Raw genomic sequence first — 9010 nt, forward strand, 5'->3', positions numbered from 1 at the left:
GGTCGGGTTTCGTTTCATGAAACCCGACTTTGCCAAAAGTTGGCGACTTTTGAAATTTTTCGACCCGTTTCGCTCAACTCTAATAATAAATCATTATTTTTTGCTTGGTTTTTAATTTTTATTTTTTAAGGGGTTCACTAAAGGGGTTAACTAATGGGACAGTTTTATAGGGCAGGTCGTAACGGACACGGCGATACCTAATATGTGTACTTTTATTGTTTTTTTTATTTCCAAAAAATGAATTTATTGGGGAATATTTTTTTTTTTTTCTAATTTATTTGGCGATTTTTAAAAAATTATTTTAACACTTTTTTTTTTTTTACTTTATTACATAGTCCCAGGTGGGACATCACTGTCCTGTGACAGATCGCTGATCTGTCACATCACAGATCACTGTGACAGATCAGCAATCTGTCACAGGCAGTGTGCAGGTTTCCTCCTTGCCTGCGCTTTGCAGGCAGTGAGGAAGACAGCTCCCTACAGGCCCCCGAAGGCCCCCGTCGCCATCTTGGATTCGGGGGCCTGTAGGGAAAGAGACCCCGCAGCAGCACTGCACATTGCGCTGCCGTGGGGGGCTCAGGGAAGCACGGAGGGAGCCCCCTCCCTGCCGATGCTTCCCTTTAACCCCCGGTACACCGCGATCATGTTTGATCACTGTGTGCAAGGGGTTAACGTGTCAGGGGCGGTCCGTGACCGCCCCTGACAAATTGTGCCGGGTGTCAGCTATGATAATTAGCTGACACCCGGCCACGATTAGCGGCGCTCACCATGTGGGCGCCGCTGATCGCGGTAGATGTACTATCCCGTCCATGGGCATAGGGGCCCGGGTCCCATGGACGGTATAGTACGTCTCATGTCAGAAAGGGGTTAAAAACTACAAAAAATATTCTAGAAGTTGATTTCCCAAGACTGGCACAATGGATCTCTAAAAAAAGATATCATTATTGGGGGTTAGGCTCCTCTACTGCCGTACCACTATCTACATATGTACCAACCTGCTGACAGGCTCCCTATACGGCTGTGTGACCTGGCCATTATGGGTCTCCCACAACCTACAATAGTGGGGTCACATATGTATGGAATCCCCCCAGCTCTCTCTGCCCATCACTCACACGCCCAGGAGGTGATGGGTCCCCCTTCATGTGATGATTGGGGGATTCCTCCATCACTTACATCACACTCATCCGTCTATGGAGACGCCGCACGTTCTCACATTCTCAGTCCCCATATAACGAGTATTAATCCCAGTTACAGACGTCTCATCGTTCTCTCCTTATATTGCTGTATTATATATTTAGGATAGAAAGTTCAGTAAAAACAGGAACAATTCTCATGTTTCCTGATGTTTGCAGTTGGACGCTGTTCACATGCTGCACAATAAAGCGTCATCTTCATTCTGTGGATCAGCGCGATTACAGCAACAGCAAATGTAGAGATTCTGATTTGTGATTATTACTTTTATATCATAAAATCACTGAGCGTAAAGTAGGAGAAGCTGTTTCTCATCAGCTCGCTCCGCTGTCCGGCTACATTCAGAGTTTCTCCTCCGGTGCAGATGTTCCTATAGTCTGTAATCATTATGTCAGCGCTGGTTTATACCTGACTGGTTTATACAATGATCTGTACAGAAAGAATCTATTCCCAGAGGAAGAAGAGAAGACAGAAATAATCACTGAGCGCTCTGCTAATTCTCTGCACCTTCATCTACACAACATTGTAATACAGCGACATCATGGGGGATGAGGAGGAGGTTTTTGTACGGCTCTGTATCACTGTGTGAGAGGGAAGCTCTGACGCTGCTGACAGTAATAATCTGCTGCATCGTCCTCTGTTGCTCCTCGGATTGTAAGAGTGAAAGCAGTTCCAGATCCAGATCCAGTGAACCGGTCTGGGACTCCTGTATATCGGGTGGTTGCATCATAGATAAGAAGCTTTGGTCGTTCTCCTGATTTCTGTTGGTACCAGGCTAAATTGCTACCTATACCAGCACTGGCCGTACATGAGATGGTGACTGTATCTCCGGGGGACACAGAGATATAATCTGGAGTCTGGGTCATCACAATCTCTCCACAGGATCCTGAGGATTAGAAGAGACAGATTCATTACTGATAAATGTCGGGATCTTCCTAGGAATCCTGATCTGATGATGGATCCACTGTAGAGATTTCTCTACACACAATCATGGAAGGATCCGAATCTCTCACCCTGAATAGAGATGAAGATCACAGCCAGCAGATAACTGCGAGAAACCATCCTGATGTGTCTGGAGCGTCAGAGAGAAACTATAAGATGAGACAATCTGTACAATGAGATCTATATAGAGAGTGACGGGGGACACAGGAGACCCCAGAGACTGTGTATGGAAATACTGGGGACATGTAAATTCTGTGGTTATAATGTGACGGTTACTGGTGTGTAATAGAGACCGGAGCTCGGCGGCGTCTCCTCCTAGAGGAGAATTAATGTCACTTGTATTATGTGTAAAGACTCATTTCTTGTACATTGCGGTCTCAGGTTATTATCGTTATTCTTCGCTTTGCATATAAACATTACAGAAATTTTTTCTCCATTTTATCTGTTTTTGTAAATTATATTTTTGCTTCTATTTAAAGAAAACTTAAAATATATTCCTAGAATGATAACGGAGGGATTATCAGTCGCTGTTTACAGGATTTTCTATATAACGACTACTAGCAGTCTGCAGCCATCAGGGTCGCGGTATTGTGGGGAGTCATAACCTGCAACCTCGTAAATGTTTTCCTTACAAGTCAGAAATTTAAATTTTCTCCTGTGATGTAACTGTATGAGGGGCTTCACTTCTCTGGGAAATGCTGTGTTTTTTAATCACACTATTTTGGGGTAATTATAACTTATTAATCAGTTTTAATCCCTTAATGACCAAGTCAACTTTTACAATTCTGACCACTGTCACTTTATGAAGTTATTGCTCTGGACGCTTCAACGGATCCCACTGATTCTGAGAATTTTTTTTCGTGACGTATAGTACTTCATATAAGAGGTTAACGGCTGATCACAGGAAATGTTGTTGGTGCTTTGAAGAAAAATGTGTAAAAAAAAGCAGAAAACTTCTGTACTCAGACAGAAAATGTATTATTCATAAGAAAGTTAGAGGCAAAAAAACAAAAATACATAAAGGGACCTTGTGGATACAGATATACTTCCGCAGCATTGCGGCATAAATATGCCTTTTTCAAGCAAAATCTGTAAAGCGAGGGGTCTCCGGGGAGCAGGACTCCATGTTTGCTCTTGACTTACTACTTCATGTTCGTGGTAAAATTTCTTTGATATGACTTGCATTTATTTATGAAAAAAAAATGGAAATTTGACAACAATTTTGAAAATTTTGCAATTTTCCAACTTTGATCTTTTGCACCCTTAAATCAGAGAGTAGTGTCACACAAAATAGCTAATAAATAACATTTCCCACATGTCATCTTCACAACAGCACAATTTTGGAAGCATGATTTTTTTTTGTTAGAACGTTATAAGGGTTAAAAGTTGACCAGCGATTTCTCATTTTTCCAACAAAATTTACAAAATCATTTCTTTAAGGACCACCTCACATTTGAAGTGAGTTTGTGGGGGTCAATATAACAGAAAATACCCCAAAGTTACACCATTCTGAAAACTTCACCCCTCAAGGTGTGCAAAACCACATTCCAGAAGTTTATTAACCCTTCAGGTGCTTCACGAGAACTAAAGCAATGTGGCAAGAAAAAAATGAACATTTTACTTTTTTCACAAAAAAATTTAATTTGGAACCAAATTTTTTATTTTTTCAAGGGTATCAGGAGAAAATGGAACACAACGTTTGTTGTGCAATTTGTCCTGAGTATGTCAATTCCCCATATGTGGGGAAAAGCCACTGTTTGGGAGCATGGCAGGGCTCAGAAGGGAGGTCGCACCGTTTGATTGTTTGAGCACAAAATTTGCTGAAATCAATGGGTGCGCCATGTCGCTTTTGGAGACCCTCTAACATACTTAAACAGTGGAACTCCCCAATTCTAAGTCCAACCTTAACCCCAACACACCCCTATCTATAATCCCATCCCTAACCATAACCTTAACCACAACCCTAACCCTAGCCCAATCCTAACCCTAGCTCTAGCACCAACCCAAACCTTAAAGGAAATAAATACATTTTTTTTGTTATATTATTTTTACCTAACTAAGGGGATGATAAAGGGGTGTTTGATTTACTATTTTTTTTATTTCGATCACTGTGATAGACTCTATCACAGTGATCAAAATTTACCAATAGGAAAAATTTTCTATGGTTGCAGAGTGCCGGCCGGCAGATCTCGGCGGGCGCACTGTTCATGCACCCGCCATTTTCTTCCTGGAAGAAGATGCCACAGGCCTGGGGGACTTCACTGGAGAATAAAGGAGGATACAGGAGGGTACATGGACAATGGAGGTACCTGGGGGGAGGAATGGGGAACCCCAAGTTTTAATTTAATGGGAAATCAGCCTTTTTTATTCCCCCGGTAACCGGTAGATGAGACCCCGGAGAATTTCTGACACTGGGGGCGCTATACACTTATTTCTCAGTGCCATAAAACAGCAGCGCTGAGAAATAAGTACCCTTAACTGCCGCTATTAAAAGGCATATCGGTGGTCTTTAAGGGGTCAAAGAGAACCTGTCATCTGACCAAACCGTGGGCCACATGTATCAGCCGCTGGCTGTATTATCCCAGGAATGTATGTTTGTCTCTAATTGCTGCAGCATTTAAGAGAAAAACTTGATTTTATTTGCCACGCTACTGACTAGTCCCACAGGCGGGTCCCCGGTGGCTTCTCCCCACCCATTGACAGTGATTGGCTAGCCTTTACCTATACATTAACACAAGCAGAGGCTACCCAGTTACTGTCAGCGTGTGGGGAGAAGCCGCCGAGGACCCGCCTGTATGACTAGTCACCCGTTTGCAGCTCGGTACCTGCCGGCTACTACAGTAAGAGCATGTTTTTCTATGAAGCACTGCATTGTTTTGGAGACAAACATAGATGTTTGTGATCATACAGCTGGTAGCTGATACTTGCTGCCCACGGTTTGGTCAGCTGATAGGTTCCCTTTAAAGTCACGACAAACACAGGAGGCATCAATGGTAAGGAACAAAAACTGTAAAAAGTGGCCAGAGAAAGAAAATTGGGCTGCCCAAGGAGAATAACAAATAACTAAATACATTTGGGACACGTGATAAATATGTGTAATACATATGTTATTATATGCATAACTAACAAACACATATATAGAGAAATCTTTTATACAATATTCCAAGTCAGTAATCTTGTCATGTAAAACTTCCAGGATGTCCCTGGAAGACTTAAAGGGGTTGCCCCATCTAAAATGACAAGTCTGCAGTCATTATGTCCTGGAAGTATTTCGCTGTGTCTCGGGACATAGTGTTCCGGGATATAGTGTACCAGCGCATGCGCAGTAATGATTTTCGGCTTTGCCCGCAGTTGGACAAAGCTTACTGGGTGTGTGTGTGAAGCAAGATTGCTTTGCGCACGCGCAAACTATGGAGTTGAACTTCTCAAATACTGGAAAAGATCACGGACAGGGGCCACGGATAGGGTGGAGAAAGAAGAAGAAACACCGCCCATCGGACCGGACACAGGCCATTTACATAGGCCTCCAACTTCCTGTGACAGATTCCCTTTAAATATATTTTTAAATATTTTTCTTTAAGGCAATGAGTCACATACATTTTTTTTAAATGACCATTAATACAACATACAAGGACAAATACCGTGACATCATGACCAGACCACATATTGCCACCACATATTGACTGAATACTACAATACTGATCATTAATAAAAAAAAACACACAATACTAAGTTACATTATACACAGAAGCTCTGTATTTACTGTCAGTGTACAGGTAATACAGGGATCACCAGTGACATTATACACAGGAGCTCTGTATATAGTGTCAGTGTACAGGTAATATAGTTATCACTGGTGTCATTATACACAGGAGCTCTTTACAGAATGTAGCGTCAGTGTACAGGTAACACACTGACTCACCAGTGATGTCACTAGCTGAAGTCCTTCATCTTTTCTTTTTCATGCAGCGCAGACCGCCATCACTTTTTCAGCCAGGACTCGTCTCTGCATAAAATAACACATAGTTACCTAGAGCACGGCATCCAGAGCACATTCCCCACTTTTCCCCTTTCTTCTACACTACACATCTGAATACAGATATGCACCCACCATTAATACATAATTGGTTATTATGCAACCCACCATTCCAAATATAAATTATAATCTGCCACTGAGCCCCTTCTAGCTATACATAGCCACTTTCCCCACCTAATATATAAGTTAATTAGCACCTGTCTTCTTTCCCCATTTCATTATCAGTCACTGCATACTCAATGACCCCCACTATGTACCTCCCGCTTCCCCGACTTATTATATTTACATGCCCCTTCCGCCCCAATTCATTGTCATGTCTTCTCTCTCCCACTCTCCATTCGTTATCGACAGCTCTACCCCCACATTCAATATATCATTTACTCCCCCACCCACAAAATTTATTATTTGCTCTCTCCCCAGATCATCATTTGCTCTCCCCACCCCCACCGTCAGTTCAATTGCTGTCCACCGTCCCTTACTCTCAATTCATCATTTGCAGTCTCCCATCCCCTCCCCCAACTTCACTTCATTGTGTGCAGTCCCCTTCCCCCCACTTCATGTGCAGTCCTCTTCCCCCACTATTTCATATGTAATCACTTTCAACCCACTTCATCATTTGCAGTCCACCTTACCCCCTCTTCATCATTTGCAGTCCCCCTACCCCCACACTCCATCATGTGCAGTCCCTTTATCCCCGCTTCATGTGCAGTCCCCTTTAACCCCCCACTTCATCATGTGCAGTCCCCTTTACTCTATGTTATCATGTGCAGTTCCTTTTAATGCCCCTCCCCACATCATCATGTGCAGTCCCCCTTACTCCTTCCCCATCATCATGTGCAGTCCTCCTTTAACCCCCTCACCACATCATCATGTGCAGTCCCCTTTACTCCTTCCCCATGTCATTATGTGCAATTCCTCCTCCACCCATTTAATTCATTTTGTACAGAAAACAAAAACATTTTGTATACTAATCCCACAGTTGCTCACCAGCAGCACGGCTCTGCCTCCAGCGTCCTGTACATGTCAAGTGGGGCGTAAGCAATGACGTCATCGTGTACCCGCCATCACCTGACAGGAAGACATAAATAAAATGGCAGTGAACAGTAGCACATTAGTGGGTCCCCAGACCTGCGGGCCCCTATATGTACTGCTGCTCACCGAGCCCCATACAGCAGTAAGGGCATTAATGCCTTGATGGCGGCCCTGGTCAGGAGCACAGAAGAGTTAAGAAGAACAGGTGTGTGCAGTGTGCTAGGAGCTGGCCAGATAACTGAGGAAAGGTGCAACTGTCCCTGTGATTCCTGTCAGAGAAGTAGAATCACGCTGGGGAGAGGACTACGGTTTGATACAGAGTTAGATTCCATTCAAAGCATCTGCTGTGAGGTGAATCACCTTCTGCTAGCCCGTCAGGTGAAAACTGCACTCCTGGTGAAAAGCCCAGCAACTACTCCATAGTCTCCCAGCTGAACGGCCGTTCAAATGATTAGACAGCCACTTCTGTGTTCAGTTAACAGCCTGTAAGTCCTGGCTCTGGCCCTACGCCAGGGATCCCGGTGGGAGCGTGCACACAGACTTTAGAGAGAGTTTGGCCCCAAACCTAAGTTCACAGATAGAGACATTGTTTGCTAAGAGCGCTGTGTGAACCTTACCTAGATACGCCCCTCAGTGGGTGAGCTTGAGTATAGACAGGATAACAGATTTGGAGTTTTAGGGAATTGTTAAGTTTGTGAATCTCTGCTCTGCACCGCTGCAGGGCCTCCTCTTGCACTCATCTAATTACACCCTTGTTCTGGGTAACTCCCGGTTACTGCATTAGGCAGAACCACAGGTCAGGCAAATTATAGTGTACCCGATATAACATACTGGGCCTATCGGTTGTGCAGCACAGGGGTCCTAGCTGATATGGTCCAGGTGTGTGTGTGATAGTCAACTGTGTTTCTTTCTTGCTATATCTGGGGTAACACAGTTTTCATTGTTAGTAAAAACTAGTTCCTTAACAAACTGCCTGGTTGTGTTCTTTGTCCTCAGTCCGCTGTATTCTGGGAGAGACCACCAGCGGTCTACACGTGAACGATATTCCCAACACTGACTTTAGAGAGTCCTCACATCACACCAAGCTCGCACTGTGAGAAATCACTACAAAAAGTGAGCTGGAATAATATAAGGTGATAAAAACTACAGGAAAGTACAATAACCAAATTTATGAGGTAAAGGTGGCTCATCTTAATAGGATGTATTTTCTGTAGTCTAAGATTAAAGGTCTGAAGATCTCTTCACTTGGCTAACTGGGCTGTAAAGAAATGGAGATGCTCTAAACCCATAACCTCCATGAAACGTGTGCTTTATCAGTACATTCCCCAGACCATAGCAACAATGTGGTGGGTTATTGTGCACTAGTCCTTACATACTTACCCCCACGCGAGTCATACCCTGTCAGTTGTCCATGCTACCTTTAGGTTACCATCTAGGTGTATATTGAGTTTCTTTTGTCTCAGACTATGTACTTGTCTATATATAGTACGAGTCCACATGGCTGATTCCATCAACGAAACTCACTATCTGAAAACAGGCTTCAGCGACCATGTGTTCTACCCATGCTACAGCTGACAACCTAGAAGCATTATCTCTGATAACAGGAGTTAGGATCAGGGTTAAGCCTTGGCCCTTCTGTAACCATTCCCAGGTGTTGAAAAACTGAACTCAGCTGCTGCTCAACTGCTGCTAATGACTGAAAAACCAAGTGAGCCTTACATAGTCTTCAAGGACTCTGGTTGAAAATTCGGAACCATACAAGACCTTTTGTTCCAACAGCCTTGAAGCTCCTTCCTCTTCCTGTTTATC

The sequence above is a fragment of the Dendrobates tinctorius genome, unplaced genomic scaffold, assembly GCF_039654945.1.
Source record: "Dendrobates tinctorius isolate UK_male_01 unplaced genomic scaffold, ASM3965494v1 ptg000095l, whole genome shotgun sequence".
Lineage (NCBI taxonomy): Eukaryota > Metazoa > Chordata > Amphibia > Anura > Dendrobatidae > Dendrobates > Dendrobates tinctorius.